The 27405-nt window shown below is 38.2% G+C and overlaps 1 protein-coding gene across 1 annotated transcript in view; it reads right to left on the bottom strand.

Moving 5' to 3' along the window:
* The window catches only part of LOC128864311 (protein numb), a 147252-nt gene extending 121229 nt beyond the window's left edge, over positions 1-26023 (bottom strand). The window contains exons 1-2 of the mRNA XM_054103916.1: positions 25120-26023; positions 24738-25058 (exon numbers count right to left, since the gene is read on the bottom strand). The gene's annotated coding sequence lies outside the window, so the exon portion shown is untranslated. The remainder of the gene's footprint in view (positions 1-24737; positions 25059-25119) is intronic.
* Between the last annotated feature and the right edge of the window lie 1382 nt (positions 26024-27405).

Here is a 27405-nt window from a genome sequence, read left to right as displayed (position 1 = left end):
TCCCTCCAATTGGTTTTCTTATTCCCGTAAGTTGTAATTAACATTTGTACATTGACTTTTTTCCCACACTGTACTCACATGCGTCTATACATCTACCTAACGGGCACTTAGCTTTGCATCTAAACACCAACGGCGCATCGCTTATCCGCATTTGCAATAAAAAAATCCATAGCATTTATGTGGCTTTACGCTTTGCGAAATTTATCGTATTCAATGTGTTTACGATCCGCAAAATGCTGCCACTAAAGAGCGAACACTAAAAGTTGGCACTAAAAACGCAAACAAGAGAATTAAATAACCTTACACCTACGTAGTGAATCTCCTGCTCCTGCTTTCGGAGATGTGTGTGCCATATGTGAATGAAAATGGAAATGGGGATGGGTAGACGTTCTGCTAAAAACGTTTACAAATAATTTGAATAAGTCAGGTGGTGATATTTTCGTGTGTTGAAGGTAAAAGTTTCGATACATGAAAATTCGACTTGTTTTTTTTAAGATTTATCATGATAATTTGGGCAGACTCCAATTGAAAGTCTTTGTAAATCAGAGTAAGAGGTTTCAACTGGATTTTTATGCTGAGATCCTGTGCTTATAAAGGACGACTGAGATACTCACACCGAGTTATTTATTCTTCTGATCAATAATTTACTATTTACGATTTCCTTTGGCTTTTCCAGCCAAGAGACATAAACTAAGCCCGATTTTCCAAAGATTTGTAGATTATTCCAAGTTCTTGGCTTACAACGCATTGATTTTGACATATTGGATTCTTAAACCCCCAATGTAGATGGAGTTAACTTCACAATTGGACACACCAACAATTATGAAATATAACTTAGACGGTTTCTTAGACGCCAATTAGGACGAAGAACAAGCCACATAAGATTCATCAGTAGTTCAAGTGTGATGTATGAGCTTCCTTTATTCGGCTGAGATCTGTACGTCCTCTGCTTGGAATGAAATGGAAGTGTTGAAGGTGGGAATTTTCCGGCACCAACGGCCCTCATGAACTTTATTAATGAAAACCTTGTTACACCCGACTATTCTCGCTATCTCCGCTTACTCTGCCTTGGAAAGACTATGTGAAGAAGAGCTTCATTACTCTGATTGTTTCTAATTGGCACCATTTAGCAAGAAAAAGACTAAGATTATGAAGGTTAGAACGCGTAACCTTTACTGCTTATAGGTCTTTTTTAGAATGATGTACTATTCCCGTTTGAAATCAGCAAAGTATCCTCACTGCCTAACTCCTCGGCTACCTCAGTGATTAGAGATTAAAAACAAGTCTGCCAGAGTTAATATCTTAGACGATTTCCATTTGGTTGGAAAATACTAGAAACCAAGTAGCGACACGGGCGGCCGCCGTAACCAAATGGGTTGGTGAAGATGAAGAAAAAGTCCTCCTCTGCGTTGGAAAGATCAGATGGAGAAGGACTTCGCTTCACTTGGTGTGTCTAACTGGCGCCAGTTAGCAGAAAAAAGAAACGACGGGTGAGTTTTGTTAAACTCGGCCAAAATCGCATAAGCGGTTAATACGCCAATCCAGAAGAAGCAGAATAAATTAGGATAGGAAAGAAATTCATATGAAGGGGCAGGATAAAATAGAGTAGAATAGGGTATGATGGATTGAGAGAGGTCACTAGATATCATGTTAAGATGGGTCAGAATATATTCGAAAGGATAGGTTGTAATAAAAATAATAGGAAAGAATAGCTTAGAATGATATGGAACAGAATAGGAGAGGATATCTTGGGATGGACAGGATATGGTACGATTGGAAAGAGCAAGATATCATACATAAGGGATCTTATGGAGAGATAGTGATAATATAGGATAGAACAAAATAGAATACAGTAGGATAAGGAAATAAGTAAGTAATAGAATACAATATGATAGAATAAAATAGAATAGAATAAGGAAGTAGGAGAATGCTATAGTTTTTATCGAATGCAATAGATGATCGGGTAAAATAAGAAAGGCCATAATAGACCAGGCCTAAGGCCAAACGAGGGGGAGTTTTTTAGTCCCCGGACATACCATTGATGCGACGGCGACGACAGTTTTGATGATGCATCGGGCATTTTAAGCCCTTTAAGCAATGCTGTCAGCAACTGCCTCACAACAGACCAACATATTGATAAGGCGCGCAAGCAAATCAAGATCACTTTAAAATCAGTCGCTTTAGCCTAACTCGAAACGGGCATTCGTATACCCCGGAATTTTTTATGATAATTGCAATATACTCTTTTTTTATTTATATGATTTAGTCCGCAACACCTCACTGTAAGTGGAAACATTATATGGAAGTAAATACGCGGGCACATACATACAAATTTACACTAGCTCTACTGAATCACTGCAGAGCCAAAGCGACACCAGGCTCCCCACAAGATCAGTAACCGGTTGCCGATTCCATAGCATGCAGTAGATGAGTAACTGCATACGAGTAGATATGTGGGTATGTATCTAGGCAGCAGAACTGGCTGATGTTGGAAAGGCGTTGTGGCAGTCAATGCAAATACGAACGTGCCAAATGTTCAAATCAAATTTCAAAACAATCTAGTTAGATATGTATGCATAATATGGGTGGACCAAAGCGCTACGTCGACGAGCGCAACAACACAAATTCATGTACATTTACAATCTAGGTGATGGAGAATTTAAGTGCGTAACTATGCGAGTGCAAAAAAGCAATCTTGCACTTGCAAATTTTAAAATGTACGTGCACACAATTTGTGCGTATGTATGTGCTTGGATTATCTAGCGACAAGGCTAGATAAGTGTCCCAGATTCATACATACGAGTGAATGCCATATAAACACACGAATTGATGGTTGAATGAATTTGGGTAGCTAAGGGAACGTTGGCGGTTAAGTGGGCGACGCCAATAGTGTAGAAGGAAAAGTCAAGATTCCAGTGACAAGCAACATTTGACATTTTTCCTTGCGTTGACGATAAAAAAAAGGGATATATTTTGTGCGCTTATTACATGATGCAACCAGATGCCCACGACATCCGCTTCCGCTCAATGTAGGGGAAAATAATGGAACGCTTAACCGACTTGAACAGCAGGAAAGCACAGAGTTGAAGGACAAACTATGTATTGGCATGCATTGAGTGTAATAAAAATGAATGCAGGGCGTTGGTAGATGGTAGATGGTTAGCAAGAACTTGCAACACTCTCTCAGAATGAAAAATGATAAAAATCTACTTGCGCACAACCAAGTGGCCAAATGCACAAATGCACGCTGGAACAGAAAGTAATAACAATCTAAAGGGGATAAAAGCAAAACATAAACTTAGATGGATAACAGGATTGAGGCATTTCCCCAGCTGCTTCGTTGTAATTTACTTGCAGACATACGCGTACTAAATCATCGCATGACGGAAGGTTAAAGGTTGAGTGGAGTTGGTTTTTGAGATATTTTCTTTTCATTAAAACTTAAAATCAAATGCTGCATACGAGGGTGAGTTCAATTGTGCTTGAAAATTAGAATAGAATAGATAGATGTTACCACCTAAAATTTATAACTTGCTTGGCCAGAAGCAACTTTCAAAAGGACACACCCTGTTTCTTAAGTGAGCTGAGATGTAGTTTTATTATGACAACGACCCCATGACAGGACCGATTAACCGACGCTAACGGAACGAGCCGGATTTATTGCTGGCCAAGGACTGTCACTCCAGCAGCATTCCCCGTACACGTATGGGAAAAGTGTATGCTGCTACAACAACAACAATCATTAAAAAAAAAATTAAAGAAAAAATTAACTTCGTAGTTTGTAAGCACTATTTTTTGTACAAAAAACATATCAGAGTTTCAAGCGTCAGCGAACTTTTGGTTATACAAGGTGAAGTCCAAAATAAACAAGACTGGCGTCATAAAGATGTTTTTGATGCCGCCATCTTTTTAATGAGTTGACTTCCAGTAAAAGCTTGGAAGCGAAGTTATTGCGTCTAAAGTGTCAGTATGTTTGTGTCAGCGGTACAAAAATTAGTTTCAAGCAAAGAGCTAATATCAAATTTTGTTTTAAAATCGGTAAACCGTTTACCGACACATTTGAATTGATGAAAAAAGTTTACAGCGATGATTGTCTATCTCGTGCAGAGTTCATGAGTGGTTTACACGTTTCAGAAATGGTTGTGAGGACAGCAATGACAATGAATATACGGGCCGCCCAAAATCAGTAATCACCGAAAACTTCATCGAAATAGTTCGTAAATTTATCAAACATGAACCGAAATCATCGTTGAAATTCATAGAATCGGAGTTGAGTATCTCCAAAACATCGATTTATCGCATTTTAACTGATTGTTAAGCCAGATTCTGGCAAACTATTATAATAGAATAATGTAACGTAAATTAGAATAGAATTAATTAAATAATATTGAATTTAAAAATTGAAATTGTATTAAAGCTTAATATTAAGTTATTTTATATTGTTTATTTATAAGTAGGTATATAGTATACTTTACTGTTTCTCGCTGTCGCTATTTCTTTACCTGTTTCTATTTAATATTACTTCCGAGCATTGACTTTATTTCTACAGCTATACCTACTTTCCGTTCTTCCTATTTCTATTTACTTAACTGCAAACTCTCTCTAACTCTCCACATACTGTTCTTCCATTTCCGCTATTTCTCGTATCTTAGTTTTAGGCCTAATATAAGGACAGTACATGTGTAATAAACCACTTTTGAAATTGTAATCGGACGTGTGCGGTGTTCTTTCTTGAATTCGAATATCACAGGCAATTAGTTTCGCGCTTCCTTTAGTAAAGTGTTTTAAAAATTAATATCGTTATTATTATATTAATATACAATATCTTCACAAAAGAGTGAAGAATTTTCACTGATCATTTGGGCTTACGAACGGTCTGTGCACGTTTCATTACGCAAAAGTTAACTGAAGACCAAAACTTGCTCAGAATGCAACATTCGAAAGACTTCATTAAAGAGACGAGAGAAGACGAAAACTTCCTGTACAACATTGTAACTGGTGATGAAACGTGATGTTTCCTACATGAACCTGAAACTAAGCGTCAAAGTGCCGAATGGAAGGCCCCAGACGAGCCACCACCCAAAAAATCGCGTTTAGAGAAGTAAAAAATCAAGTTGATGCTCATTTGTTCTTACGACTCCAAGGGAATTGTCCACAAGGAGTTCGTGCCAACGGGCCAAACCGTCAATGCAATTTTCTATCTTGGAGTTTTGAAACGATTGTTGAATCGCATTCGTCGAATTCGCGCTGAATACCACGACGGAGGAAGCTGGCGCTTATTGCATGATACTGCACCATCTCATCGATCCACTCTTGTGACTGATTTTTGAACTACGTAGAAATCGCATTTTAACCAACAGTCATTCACCATATTCCCCTGATATGGCTAAATCTATTCGGTAAATTGCATTTAGTTTTGGTGGGGTCATGATGCACTGTGACCTGAGATGTGGTGGGGAGTGCTTGACACTGAGCCTCCGAGCCTGTAATTAGAGGATTAATGAATTTTATCACTTCTTCAGGCATTTTCTTCTTAATTACCATTGGATTTAGAGTTACTCCACCTAGGTGAATGATACCTCTTTCTTTTACGAAAGCTGCACATTCGCCGATGGTATACTCTGGTGCTTAATCGCCTAACTCGAAAAAAACACAGACGCTTGCTGGTCTTTGTAGAAGTATTCAAATTCTTATCGATGCTTTTTTATTTTGAAGTAGTTTTTAGATCAAATAGCCTTAACTCTTCCACATTTGAAATAAATTGAATTCCATTGGACAACATGTAGTTCTATTTGGATAACCTACAAATATCTACCGTTTTTTATTTATTGACGAGCCTTAGGTAAGGTTAAATGGCTGCCCTAGCTTGGGGCCCACTTGGACAAATATTCAAAATTCGTCAGTTGTGATGCCATACAGGGGAAGGTGAAAGGAGAAAGAAATGAGGGAGGAGCATGATTACAATTTTAACATATAATATATTCACTTTAGCTCGATATAACCACCTTTTGCCTTGACTACAGCCTTCAAACGGTCAAAAAATGAGTTGCATGCTGCACGAATGTGATCTTGAGGTATTTTGGCCCATTCTCGTACAATCGCTTTTTTCAGCGCATCCATACTGGCATATTTTTCAGTCCTCCCCTTGCTCTCCAAAATGGACCAGATAGAATAGTCCATCGGATTTGCGTTTGGCGAATTCGAAAGCCATTGTGTGGACGAAATGAAGTGTGGAACATGATTTTTTAACCATTCTTGGTTCACACGAGCTTTATGAGACGGTGCCGAGTCCTGTTGGAACGTCCATGGTCTACGACCGAAATGTTTGCGTGTCCACGGCTCTCAAGCAGCTTCTAAAACATTTTCCCGATAATAAGTCGCATTCACTTTGACACCAGGCTCGATAAAAACGATTGGAGAGCGTCCATCAGCGGTCACTGCGGCCCAAACCATTACTTGCGATGGGATATTGCTTCGAGCGGCCATACGTAGGCTCAAATTCTCGTATGAGCGTTCGGTCAAGTAAACACGATCGTTTTGAGTGTTTATAAACTGCTTAATTGGGAAATTTTTTTCATTAGAAAACACAATGTTAGGAAATTCGCCACGTTCGTGCAAGCGCAACAACTCCTTTCCTCTTTCGCACCGAACCTTTTTTTGCTGGGGTGAAAGCTCGTGTGCTTTTTGGAACTTGTAAGCCTTGACCACGAGCTCATTTTCCAATATGCGTCGAATGCTGTCTTGCGATATTTTCAGTTCTTTGGCCATTTTTCTTCCACTTCGACGTGGATTTCGTTCAAGTCGAGCCTTCACTTTCCGAACCATTTCTGGCGCTGTTGCGGTTTTTTTTGGTCCACCTCCATAGCGTTTTGCAATGCTACCGGTATAATTGTAACGTTTTATAGTGCGATACACAAACATTTTATTCACTTTGAGGTGACTGAGCTCACGAACAATGGCTGGTTGTGATTTTCCAGCCAAATATAACGCAATTACGTTTGAATTTCATCACAGAAACAAAAAATTCAACAAAACTGAGACGGAAATGCTTTTGATGGCTTATAAACAATATATTGAACTATCATTAGAAAAATTTTGACGTTGATGTCATGAGCTGTTTTACAGATACAAGCAGTGTGAAGTTGGTAACACTTCATATCCTTCACCCTGTATATATATGTATTTATATAAAGGGTGGTTAAGTTTCAAGGGTGTTGATTTTGAATAAAATAAGATTTTTTTAGGAAATTATTGTCGTTTCTCTTTATTATGATAATATTGCATTGAAGTAAACGATGCATGGTAAGTCAAATATCTTCGCTTCTTTTTAACATTTTTATAATTTTTTTTATTTTTATTGTTTTTGATAAAATACAATTTTTTATCTAAATTATTTAAAATTATTAAACTGTTTTTTTAAATAACAAAATTATTACATAAAAAAAATTTTTTTTGTTAATAAGTTTTGTTTAAAATTTTTAATAAAAATTATTTTAGAAGCATTTTACAAAAAAAATCATTTTTTTGTAATTTTTGCAAAAAAAATCTCACATTTTTGGCAAACAATTTTTCGAAAAAAATTCAATTCTTTTACATTTTTATAATTTTTTGCTTCCTTTTTGTTTTGGTTGATAAAATACTTATACTTAAAAAAAATATTTTTCTGTTCAAAATTTTATAAAAAAAATTTTACGAAAAATTTCACAAAACTTGTTTTTATCACAAAAATTATAATTTTTTTGTCATTTGTAAAAAATACCCTTTCCCAGCTGAAACTATATGAAAATAACTCGATAAGTTAAGGATGAAAGGTCGAAAAGAAAATCGTCCATTGTGATGCCATTAAAACTCGAATTACGTACGGAAGAAAAGGAAGACCTAAAACAAATGATTCAAAGATGGTTTTTTCAAAAAACAAATATTTCTTTTTTGGCCATCCTCATACACAATTTATATCAAATTTACGTAAATCGCATTTTTTCCTATGGAATTTCATTGCTAATATTCAAATTTAAATAAACTAAAAAATAAAAAATAGATGTCTAATTTTTTTCGCCATAGAACAAATATAAGGGATGGTATCAAGAAAAAAAATGTTTGGGTCATTCTCTTGCGCTCCCATTACAAGACAACTTAAATCGCCCTAGCGCCCCTTGCCCGGCAAAGACAAAATTGCTGTGCCTTAATGTGCAATAATTAAATTATAATTCATTCATATGCATCTGTAGCTTTGTAGAAACCATTCTAATAAAAGCTTAGTTCAAATATTAGCCTCTTATTTGCGAAAGATTATTAGCTTTTGGTCTAAAACTAAAAGCTTTTAAAGTCAAATTTATTGTTTTCCTAAAAGCCCAATGATATAAATTGATTTATAATATCTTTGCATTCACAAGCATATGACCGTAATTAGATTTGGGTTCATCCCTTCGTTCTATATCTTACATTTTCCTCGCCATCATCACCATCATTGTCATCTATTTCCTGCATACGATTTCAATAGTAATCATAAAGCAATTTCTCGGTTATTTATAGACTCGATTTCGTTTAATTTGCTTTTATGTAAATTGTATTTGACAGCAGAGTCTTTACGAAAAATATATGTACATACATATGTATGTACTCATATGAATGCACATATCGCACCCTAAATACAAAAGGGTCACAACTCAAAATGTACTTCTGCTCAAATATAATTGAGACGTTATCAATAAAACGGTCCGCGGATGACATATGGCAAAAATAAATTTTTTGTTTTTTGGTAGGACTGTTATAAGCTTACATGGCAAATTTCAGCGTGATATGTCACATAGTTTGTTTTCTGTGCTACTGTAAACAAGTCAAGCTCGAGTGTGGAAAATTTTGAGTTGTGACCCTTTTGTATTTAGGGTGCGATATGTCCGGTGAGCGCCTTGGCAGTTTCATCGTCCAGCCAGTCAATCCAGCCGCCCCCGACTTTAACTACCCATGCATACTCTCATTTACATACAGACGACAATCAAAACGCTCAATCTCAATTGTGCGATTATTGCAAGTGTTGCTGTCCAACCATGAGCCAGCTACAAACTGCTCGGGCGACACGCGCTGCTGCCAGGGACACATATCCATGATACGCCAACAAAGCAAATGTGTCTGTCCAACCAAGTGGGGTTCACATAAATTTGTTTGTTTTGACTGGTTTTTATTAATTTTATAGTATTTTTTTATTATTTATTCCGCAAGTCGATGAGTCGTTGCAAAGCTGATCGTCTGCTTCTTACTAATTCTTAAGATGCCTGTGCGCGTCTTGATTGTGACGGTGAATGGTCAGCGCCTCAGTCTACACACTCGAGAGCAGAGTACCAAATGTTTTCTTTAAAACACGCTCATGCTCAAGCCACTGTTGTCGGAGTTTGTATGGATTCGGTATGTGTGCTTGTGTGCGTGCGCGAATGCCCATTGTGAGTGCCTTTTGCTAGGCAACAAAGTAATTTAATTTCTGGATATTCATATGCGATATATATTCTTATAATTATTATTGTTTGGCTTTCAACGTTTTCATTTAATTTGTGAACGCAAAACGATTTTTATTTGTATATATGCAGACACATATACACACACACATGTGTGCATATGCCGTCCATTAGTAGATAGACAATGTCACAGTCATAACATTTGATTTGTTCATATTTATGCGGCAGCGCTGCGACCCTCTGCGTTTGCTCCGCTTTTGGTGCTTGCGCGGCCTGCTTTTCTTAAGTTGATTTAATTTAATCGACATTTTCGGCAGCCGCTCGCCTTGGTCGCATGTTTGGCATTTGACTATATGTACATATTTTGACAATTCTCTGGTGTGGCAAGTGTATGCGAATTCGTTTGAAAAGCTTTTAAAGCATGAAGTGCAAATGACTTTACTTTAATGGGGTTAATGAATTCGATATTTTCTTAATGTTCTATTACGGGTTCGAAGAAAGGGCAAGAAGTTTACTTGGCAGACTAATAAAATTTGAATAGGAAAATTAAAGTTTATAAAAAAACTTATTTATTTATTCATTCTTTCATCAATTAAAGTACAAATCAAATAGATTACTAATACTAAAGCTTAAATATAATATATCGTAAACAATACTGTGAGATACATTAATCACAATTCAAAACGTGTATCTCCAGATTAAGTTTTGATTTGAAAGTCTCTCGTGAGTTAGAGAATATATCCAAATTTGTACATACTTGATTAGACTGCCTTATACGAGTACCACGTGCAAGCGGTTCATTTCGACTAAAATTGGTCTTTTGATAAGGTAAATGGAACATATTGCTGAGTCTAAGGTTACGAGTGGGACAATTAAAAAATATTAGTTCCAGCAAGAAGTAACATTTAAAAGGGTTCGTGACTATGTCCCTTATAAACAATACCGATGAAATTTTTCTCCGCATTTCTAAAGTTGGCAATGCTAACAAAAGACACATACTTTTATATGCAAACTGCAAGGCCAACAAAGTGAATGAATAGCAAATCTAGTGAACCGTTTTTGAACCTTCTCAATTCTTAAAGATAAACCCATATAGAATGGATCCCAAATAATACTGCAATATTCGAGGTTTGATCTCACAAGAGAAAAATACAAATTCCTCAGCGTAGAAATATCCTGGAATTCCCTTGAATTCCTTATTACAAAACCAAGCATAGATCTAGACTTGGCAATCATAAAGTCTATATGTTTAGAAAGCGGCATTTTCGAAGTAAATATGACCCCCAAGTCTTTCTTTTCATAAATTTTTTTGAGGGTGGTAGTGCCCAACTTGTAATCGAAATCAATCGTAACTTTGCGTCTATTGAATGACATGTGCTGGCATTTACCAGTATTAAGAGGTAAGGAGTTATCATCACACCAAGCTTCCAATCTTGTTAAGTCTTCTTGGAGTCTTATGCAGTCAGTTACGTCCTCTATCCGACTGTACATTTTCAGGTCATCTGCATACATCAGACAACGTGATGTCTCGAAAACGTCTGAAATGTCATTAACAAACATTAAAAACAATAATGCCCCAAGATGGCTACCTTGAGCTATGCCTGAGGTAACTTTGATGGCATCAGATTTTATGTTCTTTATACGAATGAATAGAGTTCTATCTGTTAGATAAGATGCAAGCCACTTGAGTAAGCTAGGATGAAGGCCAAATTAACCCAGCTTTTTAAGTAGGATTCTATGGCTGACTCTATCGAACGCAATCGGCAAATATGGCATCGCATTGTTGGCCTGTTTCAAATTGGTTTAAGACAAAATTTCCAAATAATCTTAAATTCGTAACAGTAGATCTACCCTTAACAAAGCCGTGCTGATTAGGCGATATGAGATCTGAAATTTGAAAGAAAATCAAATCATGAACTAGCTTTTCAAAGAGTTTAGGTATGCAAGAGATTTTGCAGATAGGGCGATAATTTTGGACTTCCGACTTGCTTCCAGACATATGTATCGGTATGATAAACGATTTTTTCCAATTATGTAAAAACTCACTCAAGCTAGTGATTTATTGAAGATAATTCTTAATGGTTTTGCTAACGATGTAGCACAGTTTTTTAATAACATAGGAGGGAAGCCACCTTCTCCAGGAGTTGGGTCATTTACCAAGGCCGAAAGACTCCTGAGTGCATCATTAGATGAGAACTGAAAACCTTTATTTGTTCGTGAGCTGTTAAAAGAGGTATCTTCTATTCCGGCGTCAGATTGACAAACATAAACAGATCGAAAAAAATCTGCAAAAAGGTTACTAAATTTTTGAATGTCCGACAACGTTTCCTCCAAATAATGCGTTTTATCCGGAAAACCAGTGCTTTTCTTTTTACCGTTACTGAACTGCCAAAAAGATTTACAATTAGTTTAAAGTTGTTAAATCTTTCTGACTTGACCTACAAAAGCGATTCCATGTCAAGTGATTCAAGCATTTTTGACACAGTCTTAGATTGAAAAATTCTTTCTGAAAATTGGTTCGCTTGTAGGTTCAAGTATATTAAGAATTGAACTGAAAAAATTAAAAAAAAAATTGTAATTTTTAGATTTATACATATATACACATATATATATAGTTTGAGGAAAAATAACTCCATTATTTTGTCGGTAGATGGCTGTAGTAATGATATCTCATAGAATATCGATCAAACAATTTAAAATTTATGCTGGTTGTCAAGGTGACATTTCACACTAAAAAGTCCTTTGCTGCTTTTTGTTCGTTCCATTTTAAGTTGTGAGTTACAGGATGTTAACAATTGAAGTCAACAGAGAAAATTTGGTGCATTTTTCGATTTTCCTTTGACAAAGGCGAAAATGTAAGCCAGGTTGAAACTGTGAATGGTGTTTTATGATGCCGATACTTGAATAGCCAATTACGTGTAATTTTGCAATTGGGAGACAGGTTGAATTTTCGCAGGTTACGTACATTCGAATTTCGATTTTTTTGTGGCGATATCTTGGTATTCATGTCTCTCACTCATGCCGTCAATGTTCAGTTACGTGTTTCAGCTCGTCTTCGATGTTTACCTATTCAAAAAGATGGATCAAAGAACCTGTATCAAATTTTGTATGAAAAACGAAATTAAGTGCGCGAATGCATTCCGAATGTTGTTTGTGTCATACGGAGAAGCAACGTTTATCGGTGGTACAGAATGTTCTCAGAAGGCCGAGAAGATGTGAACGACGAAAATGCGTGCCGGACGCCCGAGCACTTCAACAGACGAAAAAATTGATGAAGTGAAGAAAATGGTATTGGCCAATCGTAAGAGAAGTTGCTAAGAACCTCTTTCAATTATTTGGGCATGAGACGGGCCGCCGCAAAATTCGTACCAAAACTGCTCAACTTCGACCAAAAGCAGCATCGCATGAACATTACTAATGAGATGTTGGACTCTGTCCGCGACGACCCAAATTTTCTCCAGAGGGTCATAACTGCTGACGTAGCCACCAAAGCTCAATCATCTCAATGGAAGCTGCCGCACGAACCAAGACCGAAAAACGAAAAAAGCGCGCCAAGTTCGGTCGAATGTAAAAGTTTTGCTTACCGTTTTCTTCGATTGCAGGGGCGTTGTGCATCATGAGTTCTTGCCACAGGATAAAACGGTCAATAGGGAATATTATCTGCAAGTTATGCGCAATTTGCGCCAAGTAATCCACCAGAAACGCCCGGATTTGTGGAAGAACAAAAATTGGCTCTTGCATCACGATAACGCCCCCTGCTCACACATCGTTGCTTGGGCGCGACTTTTTGGCTAAAAACAACACACTAATGATGCTACAGCCACCGTTATACCCAAATCTGGCCCCCAGTGACTTTTTCTTGTTCCCGAAACTGAAGAGGCCCATGAAAGGGCGACGCTACGCTAGGATTGACAAGATAAAGACGGCGTCGAAGGAGGAGCTGAACAAAATAAAAAAAAAATGATTTTCTGAAGTGCTTGGGGACTACTTTGAGGGGACAAAATTTATATTAATGAATATATAAATCATTTTTGAAAAAACACAAAATTCGCGATACTTTTTGAACAGACCTCGTACACTAGTCCACTGCCACCGCTGCTAACACTTAAAACAGCAAAAAGTTGAGCGTGAGAAGAGAGAAAGTAGTGATGAAAATTAGTTTCAATTAATATACAATCATTATAGTTTTTTATTAACTTTTCCAATCAGTGGTAATCAAAACTTTCTTTTCCCCATGAATAATTAAAAACATAACAGCACAAGTTTAACTTTTGCTAGAAGCAAGCAAGCGGTCAGTTTAGGTATCAACATTTTTTTAAGTTAAAATTATATCATTTCCGCACTTTTTTAATTAGCTTTAAACTCATAATAGTATTATAATAACAAAATTACTTTTCAAAAAAAAAAAATAAAAAAAAAACACACAAAAACAACAACAAAAATTACTGCTGTAGTTAATAGTTTCTTGCTTTTCAATGCATGCTTCGATAATAATTTGCCACTATACGACTGTGCTAAATACTTTAATTATACACTTAAATAGATAAAGTTGCTATATTTCTTTTGACGTCTCTTCGCAGTTCTATTTTTAAATAAGCAATCACCCAGCATGACTTTGAATTTCACCCATGACTTCTGATTTTAGAGTTTTTATACCTTCTTCGTCACAGCAAATGTTGCAAAAATAATTGCGGAGAAAGCCTTGTCGTCCTTAGTGACTACCGTTAAGAACGTGGCCTAAAAGTATCCCCATGGCTATGCATATTTTTCATATTCTGAGGGAGACAAACTCTTGCGATATTTTCCTTTGCCATACTTGAGTTCATCTGTGCTACAGACACTAGCGAGAAAAGCTCTTCCGACTTTCTTATGCTGTACTCTGGCCACTGCACAACTTTAAATGCAGGATTTTGCACAATCAGCAAAGGCTGCCTATGGTCTGCTCCCATTGATGATATACTATCATAAAAAGTTGCATTGAGGAGAAAAGAAGAGGTATCTATGGGAACTTCCCCGAACATCGCGGAGACTTTGCTTACGCTGATGGTATATGGCTTATCTCCGTCAAACACACCGACATGCAGAACAAAATTAACGATCTGTCCTCAACCTCGTTGAATGCAGGACTAAAACTAAATCACGGGAAAACGAAGGTCATGAAAATTCGGTCCACGAGCAGCCGCCCGTGCCTCTTAAATGGTGATCAAATTGAGAATGTTGACTCTTTTACTTACTTGGGTAGTATCATTGCCGCTGAAGATAGTGCGAAACTAGACGTTATAGTCAGCTCCGCGTATGCACAGGTCCGATATATTTGGCCGTCAAACATCCGCAGCGTAGACACAAAGTCACAGATTTTTAAGGCAAATGTACTATCAGTACTCTCGTATGGACCGAAAACCTGGCTCACAAACAACTAGATTGAATTCAAGCTGTGTGAACAGACGTTTACGCAGGATATTGAAGATCTGGTGGCCCAACATCATAAATAACAACCATCTATGTATTCGAGAGGTGCACAATTCAGTCGATGGTAAAACTGCAAAAGTGGAGGTGGACTGTCGTCGGATTGGAATTCACAAACCGTCCAAATTATCTTGGAGGAGAACGATCCGAAAGGAAGTTGAAACGTCAGCAAAAACTTGGAACGAAATTAAGCTTTTTGCAAATAGAAGATGAACCAGATGAAGATGTTTTACTGAGTCCCTATGCTCCAGTGGGAGAAACAGGAATCTATGATTAGGATGACTCTGGCCACTGTGGAGTTCGAGTATGTTGCAAGTGCTAGCGTGTTTTCAATTCCCCGCAGCCAGGAAGTATTCCTCAGCTCGAGCGTACAGGAAGTCTAGTCTCTTTCAAGTCTAGCAGTGAAAGTTATACGGAAATACTCTTTCTTGCAAGCTTGCCTGCCTACTTGTCTTATCTATTATGTTTCAGGATTGAGTAATTAGTACTTACTCAATGGTTTCAGTGTCTCATCTCAAGACCAGGCGAAAATCGAATTTCTCTGCCATCATTTGCGATAGTTCCCTGTTCCCTACTTTTCTCAAAATGAGCATGAGGAAACTAAGCCTTTTGAGGACAACTTGTGTTTGCTAGTCATAGGGTATCAATAGTTTCTTGTATTGCCTCGCCAGTTCGGATTGTCACAAGCTGAAGAGGTATGGAATTCGACGCGCCGCTTATTCAGCGACCTAGACGCTTACAGCCACTGTGACCTTTAGCTGAGATGTTATTGTTGTTGTAGCAGTTTACTAAACCCTCCCAGTGCGATGTACGGACCGATCGTCTTCGTCTAACTCATCCAACGGTAGGTTCTGAAAACAAGCAGTTTCGACAGGTTGGGTCCAGAGGGAGAGGGGTGTTAGATTAATAGGTTTGAAGAGGCATGTGAATAGGTGATTAGTGTCGTACGGTGTGCCTTCACATGCTGGACAAATGATTAGTTTAGAAGATTAACCAAAACATAATTGGACCAAAATTATGCGCGTCTCATTGGAGAGACTAATTATCTTCTTAAAAAGATGTAAGTGGTTTAAGCAACATAGTTGAGGATGGAAATCAAATGCAAATATCACAATGAGCCTTAGCGTCACCGAGTATTTTGTCTTACACAAGCAACCAGGCTAACCTAACCTAACCAAACCTAACAACGGAGACAATATGGCGGTCTCAGGAAATAGCATGAAATTATTTATACAGCGAATCTAAAGGCAAATAATTATTTGCTTTAGAAAGTTAATTGACCACAACGTGAAGCCTGCAAGTGAGAACTGTTTTTCGAAAAGAGCAAAAAAGTAAAAACCAAAATGTATATATATACTTATAAGTGAATATATACGTAGGTTAGGTTAGGTTAGGTTAAATGGCTGCCCTAGCTTAGGGCGCACTTGAACAAATATTCAAAATTCGTCCGTTGTGATGCCATACAGGGGAAAGACGAAAGGACAAGGGAAGAAAGATGGAGCCTTGGGATTAGGGACAATGATGGCCATGCATTTTACGACGACGTAAGGCTGATTTGCCTTCGTAATTAGCCACAACAAACTACTGATGAACTCCACCTGATTTGTGATATTTAGACCAGTTATAGCCGCCGGCATAGCGAAAAAATGAGAGCCCAGATGTCGAAATCGTCGCCAGCTTGTTACTGTAGACCAATGACTTCACATAACCCCAAAGAAAATAGTCTAGAGGCGTCAAGTCGCACGAGCACGGCGGCCATTCGACCGGTCCATTTCTGGAAATAATGCGCTCATCGAACTTACTCTTCAATAAATCAATTGTAGCGTGTGCTATGTGGCTTGTAGGCCCGTCCTGTTGAAACCATATGTCGTCTAAGTCCATACCATTCAATTGCGGCCAAAAATAATCGTTTATCATGTGGCGGTATCGATTTCCATTCACAGTAACGTGGCGATCGTTCTCGTCAACGAAAAAATACGGGCCAATTACGCCGTAAACCGCACCAAACAGTGATTTTTTCGGGATGCAACGGTGCCTCATGAATCACGTGTGGAATGCTTTCTGCCCAGTAACGCATATTTTGCTTGTTGACAAAGCCATTGAGCCAAAAGTGAGCTTCATCACTGAAGATGATTTTTTGGAATTATTTGGATTTAAAGTAGCAGCAAGAGAACGATTATTTTCATAAAAAATTTGCATGATTTGCAATCGTTGCTCAAGTGTGTAGCGTTCCATGATGAAATGTATACTAATGAAGTTTACAAATGACAAGCGAAAAATAAAAAATATTGCGTCGTTCGCCCTCCCTATCGGAAAAAAGTTGGAGCGCACCTATTGAAAAACGCCTTACAAATCTCAAATGGCTCATGAGGAGATAAGTTGAGCAATAAACCTGAAGTAAGTAAATCCGAATTGAATCCAGTGCTATAACGCGGTGAAGGTTGAGGCATCTCGACCAATTGCAACCAGAAGGCAGACACATACGTTCAGTCCACCCCAGCTCTATCTTAAGTGTAATAAGGCAACTGGGTCTGGATGAGGTACTGTGATGAGTAGAGCGCACAAAAACCATGAGGTCGAAGTATGAACCGCAAATTAAATCTAATCTAAGTAAGTCCGCAACTAAAGTGAAGTATCTGGTACTTTCCCTCTGCTCTCCTCTCGCGCATATTCCCCGAAATTCGTCACCTAGCTGTATCTAGAAGGTTATTACCAACACAGTAAACTTCTGCTTCTGATTAGAAAGGGCAACTAAAGAATAATAAACAAATGCATAAATGCATAAAAATTTACCGGCTAAAACTAGAAATTCATACTATTGTGGCTCATGCGCTCACGTTTTTTCTCAACAATAAAATTTGTTAGCTCAAGCTCTCAACATCGCGAACAATTTTCTGTAGAACGCTCCAATTCTAATTCTGAGCAAATTTATGGGGTAGGGGTAGTCAAAGGCCCGAAAAAATGATGATTTTCAATAATTCTTTTGAAGTGACACTTCTTAGGCGTCGACGGACGAGCGAGAATGGAGAGTAAAATTTCAAGGCCATGCAAAGGTTTGGGTATTTTCGTTCCGCGAGTGAGAAAAAAGATATAACGTAGAGGAAAAAGAGAGAGAGAGCTATTCCTTGTATATATCTGAGATACACTTTAGGCTTTTTTTCCTGTATATTCTTTCTCTCTCTCTCTCTCGCTCTCTCTCTGATTCTCTCTCAGGTCTCTTTCTTTGTCTGCCTTGAAAGTTTCACTTCTGTTATGTGTACGCCCTTTTTTTCTGCTAGTCAATTGCTTTATTTTACTAAAATAAAAACATAGCATTAATAAATCATGTTTCCACTTTACTTTACCAAAATTTCAAAAAAATTACTTAAACAATAAAAGTTATCGCTGTTTGTTTGGAGCCCGCTTCTCTTGGAGATTCATCTAAAATCAATCGGACAAGAGAAATTAGTTTTATTAATAGATAATCTGGTGCCTGATCTAAGCTTTAAAATCAACAATATGGCGACCTCAGGAATATTTTTCAGATTTTCGAGAAAAAAAACGACAATTCATTGTTTAAAAAACAATCGAAATTTTTGAAAAAAAATCCTTCGACCTTTTTTATATTTTTCAAAAGCAGTATACATTTTATTGAAATCTACGAGGCGGTTTTTAAGTTACAGTGATCACCAGTTCAAAAAACATAGTTTTGAGAAAAATTCATTTAAAGTTTTGCGGACGCTCCGGAACGCCAGAGCGCCCTTTGTTAATTGTTGAATAACTCTAAAAGTATTTGTCGGATTCACTTCAAATACTCGCACAAAATTTTTAAGATACTTGTATTATACTTTAAGAAAATGCAAAAAAAATCCGATTTTTTTTTTAATTCTGACTACCCCCAACCCCTGAAACAAATGGAAGCGAGTAAGCAAAAAAATCAAATGGGCCTTGATTTTTATTTTATTTCATTTCACTTCATTTTCATGACGAGCAACTGCAGCGATAGTTGACGAGACTTCATAAAATGTAGAGTAACTAAAGTTTCTTGGTCTGCACGCTCACACAACGAGCAGAGGTGTTGTGCTAGAATTTATAAATAGGCTATGACTTTTTACTCATTCCTACTACTTCTTCAAATGTCAATAACTGACTCCCCAACGAACTGGGTGCCTGTGCTGTTCACCTCTGAGTTTGTAAACTTAAAATTACTTCAGCACAACATCAGCCAGCCTCGCAACTCATTTGCATCAACACAAATTTCACACATTTTCAGGGACAATTTTCGCAGCTGTTGCTGGTGTGCGCTAATTAAATTAGAGAAGGGGGAGTGGAACCCAAGAAAAAAAGCAAAACAAAGAAAAAACTAAAATGGCAAACAACTCAGCTTTACACTGAACGAGGAACTAAAATTTACGTAAAAGTGGCGTTGACTGCGCGCCACACTGCAAAGGGTGTTGCGTAGTTTACTGACTGGCAAGCAGAGTACCGACATGGCAAGGCAAGGCAAGGCGTAGACATTTAACCAAACAACAGCCCGTGCCAATGAGTAAAGAAATCATATGAAAAAGTTGACGAAAAACAAGAAAATTTTCAACGATGGCATTCAACGTTTAGGCGAGTATGGGGCTAAATACGGATATTAGATTATATGTAAATGTGTCGCCAATCGAGATTGATGGCGCTTCCGTACGTGAAACGGAGTAGGGAAGTGTTACTTACTACATGCATTAGCTAACGAAGGGAGCTTGACTCGGAGCCTCGCAGAAAGCAGCCGAGGGGAATAGTTTCCTGGTGCAAAAATGAGGTTTACATGCATACATACATATGTACATGTACTTACAATATGTAAATAGGTGATTCTATATATTACTGAACTTGTGGAAGTAGGTGCCTCCGTTTATGCATTACATATCCGAAGAAAATTTTGTGTACACGAATGGATTGATAAAAGTTCGGTTCGCAGGTTTTTCATTCAGCACAGATGGAGCTTCCTGTTGCTCTGCTATCACAACCAGGAACGGACGGCATCGAATGCACTTAGATATAGAGCTAGACACACAAAACGCCTACACTAAAGATTTATACCCAGAAGGAACTTTCTGCATGTAGTGCTGGTAAGATAAGCTAACATATAACCCAAGATAGCGAATGGATTACGCTTACGTTTACGAGTTTGAGTTGATGAATGTCCGTTAAGACATTATTCTTAACATTACCAAGGCAGTTAGTTTATGTATCCTGGAATTTACAGACTCTAAGACCGATATAACCATACATAACATAATTTGACTGAGTTGCTGATCGAATTGCGGCTCGGAAGCGAAGCACGATGGTACGAGCCCAGACCTGACCACTCCACATAGACCAAGCTGCATCAAGACAATGCAGGTGCGTAGAACTAGCGTATCTCACCACAGACAAGCACTAAGCGGGAGAACCTTACCACCTTCCTAAACTCTCGACCACCGAATGCCGTAATCGGACTCCAATCACACTCTATTGCAGACGAAGAGCTCCAGCTTCCCCGAGAGTCCCGCGTAACTTTGGTCCACTTGCATTCTGGATATTGTAGCAAGTTTAACTCCTGGCTGTCCAGAATCGACTCCGACATACTCAATATATGTCTAGCATGTGAAGACACACCGCACGACACTAACCATATATTCACATGTTCTATCAAATCTACTCACTTAACACCCCTCTTCCTCTCGCCCCAAGCTGTTGAAACAGCGCGTTTTCTGGGTCTACCGTTAGACAAAGACGACAGGTGACTACATCGCTCATACAGGGTTTAGCAAGCTGCTACAACAACAAGCATAGCTCACCCATTTTCCGCCAACCATTCGTTAAAGAAGTCTCGTAACTCAAGTGACTCATGGAGCAAAACACACCGGCATTGTGGGATGGTTATTAATAGTGGAACTTTACTACTTCTTCAAGCGAAAAGAAAGAAGTAGGTGAAATAGGATTACATTTTCGAGCAAAACAGCGAGCGCTCGATATAAAATCATACAAAAGATCTCGGCTAACAGTTACTAACATGAGTCATGATCAGATTAAATAACTGTGAAGACGAGGGCACCAATCTGTTACCGTTGGAAGTAGATATTTATCCACTCTAGTTCCACTCTCTAGAGATGGAGTCAAACTATCAGTATTACCCATTAAAGGGATATTTCAAACAATTAAATAACAAAACTTGTGTTCTGCTATGACTGAACTAGAAGAGGCCCAGTTAGAACTGGGAATAACCTCTGAGAGTCCTTTGTAATGGTAATGGTTGCCCGGGTTGGGCTAAGGCATTTATGAACTGCGACAAAACTGATCTATTATGCGCCCCTAAGTGCTTAATTTTAATTATTTAGTATTGCGAGGAATCAAACCAACCGGAGCGAGCATTTGGAGGGAGTATTCGTCCTCTAGTAGGAGAGAGTCTTCATCCTCTACTAGATACGGTGGTAGATTTCAAAGCGCTTCCACCCCAGCAGTTGGAGTAGTTCCCGTATCCTCTATTATGCTTAGGCACGCCAGCCTTTGTGGTCTACACAGTTTTGATATAGCTGTAATTTGATTGATTTTTGTCCCCCATAACAATTTCCGATATAGCAGGATAGGCCTTACCATTTGGGTGTAGATCCAACAGGTCAATTTAGGGTTTAGAGCCCAGGATTTACCTAAAAGTTGTTTTGTTGTCCAAGGGTTTTTCGTTGCCTTTTATATTACTGACTCGAAGTGGGCCTCCCAGGTGAAGTTTTTATCCAGATTAATTCCTAGATTTTTATCCTCTGCCTTTGGAGATGCCTCCATTTATTTCCAGAGTGGGTATATTTAACATCCTTTTCGCCATAAAGGTGATTGACCCCTGGTGTGCTTTTGGAAGGGTTTATTGATAGTCTCTCTTTTCTACAACATTTCTAGAGCGCTTTAGTGACAAATAAGAAGATTTCTGTTCATTTGCTTATCTCTGATGTTAGAGAAAAAGCACAAGAAATGAGAAAATATATAAAACATTACTTGAGTTCAATACTGAGTGCCACCGAGACCTCAAACAACCATCGTCTGATTAATTACTTGACCGATATTAGATCGTCCAATAAGGTGACTTTCTTAAATCCTACACACAGTGGGAAAATATCAAGCAAACTCCTAACTGGGAACGCATAATCTCAGTAGGATTAAATATATTTTTAACCTGACAATATATCAATGTAATAGCCTTACGTTCTACTAGTTATAAGTACCCATTGTATATATATAATTGTCTTTTGGAAATAAATAACATAGAATTGCTACTACCCCGCGAAGAACAGAATTCGGGCTACTTAGAGGCATCCTCATGGTCAATGCGCACCAAAAAGTTATCTCCACAGAGTCGAGAGGTCGACCGGCTTTTGTTGGTTTCACTATTCGGTCCCTACTTCTTGAATGTGATACCATCTCGGAGAGGTGAAGAAAACATCCTGATTCAATTTGACCAAAGGCAGAGCATCTTCATTCGCTACGACGTAATTTACTCTTGTACTTCATAAGAGCATTGAATTTGGGCGAAGTACTCGTACTCGCACTCGCATTTTGCAAACAAGAAAACCCAACAGATCTTCAGCTCGAAGTGCATACCGCAATAATGTCTATCAAAAGTCTTTGAGTAGTAGTGCAGCCTGGCGACGAAAAGCAGTGCAGACGGTGGGACGACAAACTATACGAATGCTCGAAACCACATTCAGCCTTGAAACCGGCCATATACCATTTTTGTCATGTAGCTTTTAATGTTTTTTGAGTCCACTTCGATTTTTAAGAGTTTAGAGCGCTTAACCTACCGTCCCTCATCCTTCATCTCTTTATCAAAGCGAAGGCGTACCAGACGTCTTAAAGACGTATCATCGCCTTAAAATCAGCCAGCTGAAGTTGTAGCCCCTCTGATTTTAAGAGAAAGGATATTAAGGCGCCTGCAACGTTTAAGGCAAGCAAGCAAATTGTCTCCAGTTGCATGTGTTTAATGATAGGCTATAAGATACCTAACTAGTACCTCTGAGATTGATGACATCGTCACTTATGGAAGACGAAATTGTAGTATGCCTTCAACTATTCCGACCAACTATCCAGGACAAAACTCACCGGCAACTATTGGGCGCAACAGTGTTTAGAAATACGCTCAATGGCATTCATCGGGAGACACTTACCACCTTCCTAAACTTTCGAACGCTGAATGCCGTAATTGCAGTCCAACCACCACCTACAGCAAATGGAAAGCTCCAGCTACCCCGAGAGATCCGCGTAAGCTTGGCACAATTACGTTCTGGATACTAGACTAGATAATAGACTAAACGCTTACTTATCCAGAATCGACCCCGACATACCCAACATATGTCCAGCATGTGAAGGCACCCCGCCCGATACTAAGCACGTTTTCTCATACCCCATTAAACCTACTCACCTAACACTCCTTCCCTCTGGACCCAAACTGTCGAAACAGCAAATTTCCTGGGCCTACCGTTAGATGCGATAGACGAAGACGGCCGATAGATAACTACATTGCACTGGCAGGGTTCAATAAGCTGCTACAACAACAACAATAAGGCATCCCAAGTCTACTCATCTAACACCCTTCTCCCTTTAGTTCCACCCCGTCGAAATAGCTCATTTCTTAGCCAAAGTCGATTTATAACTTCACCATACTGGACCCGCATATGATTGATCCCTTAAAAAAAACGTTAGTTTCCATATTTCTGTGATTTGCAATTCCTACTCCATTCCACTACACACCTGTCCGCTTTTTGTAAGCCTATAAGTGACCTCCAACGTCTCCCGACGTATTTTGAGGGTGAACGTGGCAAAGCACCAGGCGCTTGAGAAGAAGCTCTCATCTAATCCCAGACACAAATTGAACGAATTGAGTTCCAACAGCTCAAAAAGAAGCCAAGTTAAAAATACTTCAAGCAAACTTACGGCCTCTGTTGATTTTGGGCAATTAGATTTAGGGTCTTTTCAGTGTTTAAGAGACGAAAAGGAAGAAAACTTAACCTGCCTTAAAGTACTCAATTAGCATTACTTTACCTTGGAATAGGATATGGAGGCTTCACTTTTTTACACCAGTCGAACGCCAGTTAGGGAAAAGAAGATATAAAAAAATTTAAAAGTTTGTGGTTAATAAATGAAATCAAAAGCAATTTGATATTTCCTTAAGTAAACAAATTTCGGTTAATCCCCCCGCTCACATAAATGTATGTAGGTTATCCCATGGCAAGTGGTACCCACATTGATTGGGCTCGGCAAATGCGCTGTGTGTGTGGCTATGCATGTGTGTGTGTGTGGGCAGCAGACAGGCAAACCGTGCAAAGTGAATGTACTTTGAAAACATACTCGCAACTCCTGGTTGGATAATGGCTGATATTGAGCAACGGTGGCAGTGTGGGCGACAGTAACGCGTCGCGACTAACGCGGCCAAATGTCAAATTGGTAAATATAATATATTTAGTTGCTAGTAACAAAAAGCGTTGAGGTGCTCCGATGGGCGGTGAAAGAACAGTTGTTGTTGTTGGTGCTTAGCAAGATTATTGGATAATCAAAAAAAAAACAAATAAATAAAAAAACAACGATAACAACAACAACATAGTTAAAGCCTCGAAAAACCAGACGCAAAATAATAAAAATCGCAAGGGGAAGTGTTGATAGTAGCAGCAGGAAAATTAGAATAGCAAAAATAGGGAGGAAAATCGATTTTTCGTTGGTCGCCGATAAAATACGGCGCCTGTGCCTGTGTATGTGTGTGTGTTTGTGTGTACTACGCGTTTTATATTGTATTTGTAAGCATATATGTATGTACATATGTCATCACGCACGCACCTGCGAATTTGTATATTCTTGCTCCGCCTCCTCCTCTTGCTCCTGGTAACGCCCGCTCCACTAGTGTCTGCTAGCTTTGTAGTGGCGGATGTGACTCGATCTACGCCGTCGTCCGCGAACTGCTTAAATTTCACTGGAGTTGTGCGTCGAAAAATCCTTTCTACGTGTCATCTGTGCGGTTTCCCAATGACTCCTACTTTCTAAGCACACGCCGAACTTCGAATTTACAACTTTATGCGCGATTATTGCACAACACAACTTCGAAACTCACTTGGCGCTCGGCAGTACGTTGCGGTTATTTTTCTATTTTTTGCTAATTTTCTATTATTTTATCTTTTATTTTTTATTACTCTAACGGGAAAGCGCATAAATAACTACTCACTCATTTACTCTGCGTTGCAATGCTCCAAAAAGTGGGTGTAGTATTTTTTGTGCAAAAAATTTCCCAACTTTAAGCTTTTCGTAATTCACAAAATTTCTATTTTTTAACGAACTTTTTCTTTAATGATTCATAATTAAATTTTTTTTTGCTACAAATTTGAATGCCGATTTTTTGCACGACCGCCGCCGTGTGACCGCGTTCTAATTCCTTTACTTAACTTTTTTGTTGTTTTTTTTTTTTTGCGAACTTCAAATCACTCCACTGCCGACAGTAGAAACTTCAATAAAGACATTCATGAAGTTTAGTCAAGTCATACATCTGTATACTTGTATGCGCGTATGTGTGTGTATGTACATACATATATGTACGGAGTATAGCGGAGCACAACACTTTGGATGCTCACCCGAGACACGTCTAATTCCATTCGCAGCGCATTGCACACTATTCGTACGCCACATACAAGTAGAGTCAGCGATGCGTCTGCCCGATTTGACTGCTGTATGGCAGTGAGCGCGCTATGTAGTGCGCGTGTCGGCCATCGTTTGTGGATAACTTGGCGGCGCGGAGGATGGGCAAGTGAAAAACTCTACTCGCATACTTCATAGTGCCGTATGAAATTTCAAAAAGTGAGAACAAAACATCTACTAAAGTTAAGCTAACGCGATGGAGACACAAAGCCCTAACGAAGTACATAGAATTCAAAGACGAAGACAAAGCCGTAGTTTATTTGTGAGCAAACAGATGACGTTAGCGTTAGCCGATTTGTTGGTAACGGTGCTGAGCGCTCAACTGCGCTTGGAGTTCTAAGCTAAAAAGTTGACTTTGAACAAAGCTGTGCAGCATCAAAGCTGGCGTCAAGAGCGTGAATGGTATTCCCAAGTATGGCTTGTGTGATGAGCGTGCGATGGAGGCGCTACGTTGGCGTTAAGCGGAGATATAAAGTTCGCTTTAAAAGTATAAAAAAAGCATTAAAAAAAAGACTATGAAAAATTATTACTAAGATACAGAAAAACACATTCGAAATGTAAAAACAAAAAACATGAAAAATTTTAACTCAAATTTTTTCTTGGAAATATCAAATAAACCGTTTTCACACCACATTGCTAAACAAAAACAAAACACGTTAACCCTTCGCACGCTTTCTCGCGTTATTCGTTCAAAACGCTCTCCGCTGCACAAAATTCTGTGGTTGTACTCGTACTCGCTTTAAAGTTACAATTACAAAATTTCAGAATACAAAATAAATAAATAAACAAAAACAAAATGCTTGATTAACACTTTGGCAACAAGAGCTTGAGAGATTGACTACTACTTTCTGCGCTCATATGGTCGTACAGTAACTCACAAAATTGAGTATGCATAGTGCATAGTGTTTAGTAACAAGAATGATAGAAAGAAGATTGCGCCCATCAGAGCGTACGTGACGTCACGTTTGCTGAGTTGTGCAGGATTGCCAACCATTTGCTCTTCGCAATAAATTTAGTGCTTTTTTATACCGAAAATGCAAAAATTTTTAAGTTTCGTGTTTGTTTCTTTTTTTTAATTTAAAGCTACCGAAACTTTAAGTTAAAAAAAACAAACTATATTATTAAACAAAAAAAGGTTAAAACAGGTCACTCTGAGAAGATTTTAGTGCTAATGAAAATTTTTTTACTCTTATAAAATTTGATAATTTGAAAGTGCAAATTTAATTTTTGGCTGCATTTAAGGTTATGCAAAAATATTAAATGCCCCTCTCTCAACTCTTCTTAAGATTGAAAACCTTTTTACACATTTAAAAAAGACTTTGAATTTATTGAATGCGAATTAAAACCATAGAGGTGTTTCGTTTCTTCCGGTCATCAATCCTTAGTGAGACATAGGACATTAAGAGTTATATTCATTGTAAAAATAAACAAGAGAATACCAGAAAATACTAAAGAAACCATACTGACATTTTTACAAAAAGAGTACCTTATCTAGTTACATAACTTCAAATATAGCAAAAAAGTCGTTCCCTTAACAAAAGAGTCTCGCTGAACAAAAAAAAAACTCATAAATTAAATTGTACATAAGCATAACACATTTATTAAAAAAAAAACGCACATTTTAAAGACAATTTGTCACGCATACATATGATTCAATAAAAATTTGTTGGGTTATTTTCTTTGAATGGGCATTTTAGTGCGTGTTTATATCCAAAGCTAGGCAACACTGCAGTAGCGAGAGAGAGATTTGACTGCCGAAAGCAGAAGAACACCAACAACACCTGCAATCGCGGGCAATGTCACCAGATGTTAAAAAAAG

The sequence above is a fragment of the Anastrepha ludens genome, chromosome 5 (assembly GCF_028408465.1).
Source record: "Anastrepha ludens isolate Willacy chromosome 5, idAnaLude1.1, whole genome shotgun sequence".
NCBI lineage: Eukaryota > Metazoa > Arthropoda > Insecta > Diptera > Tephritidae > Anastrepha > Anastrepha ludens.
Note: the sequence above shows the minus strand (reverse complement) of the source record. Positions and strands in the feature narration are given on the sequence as shown.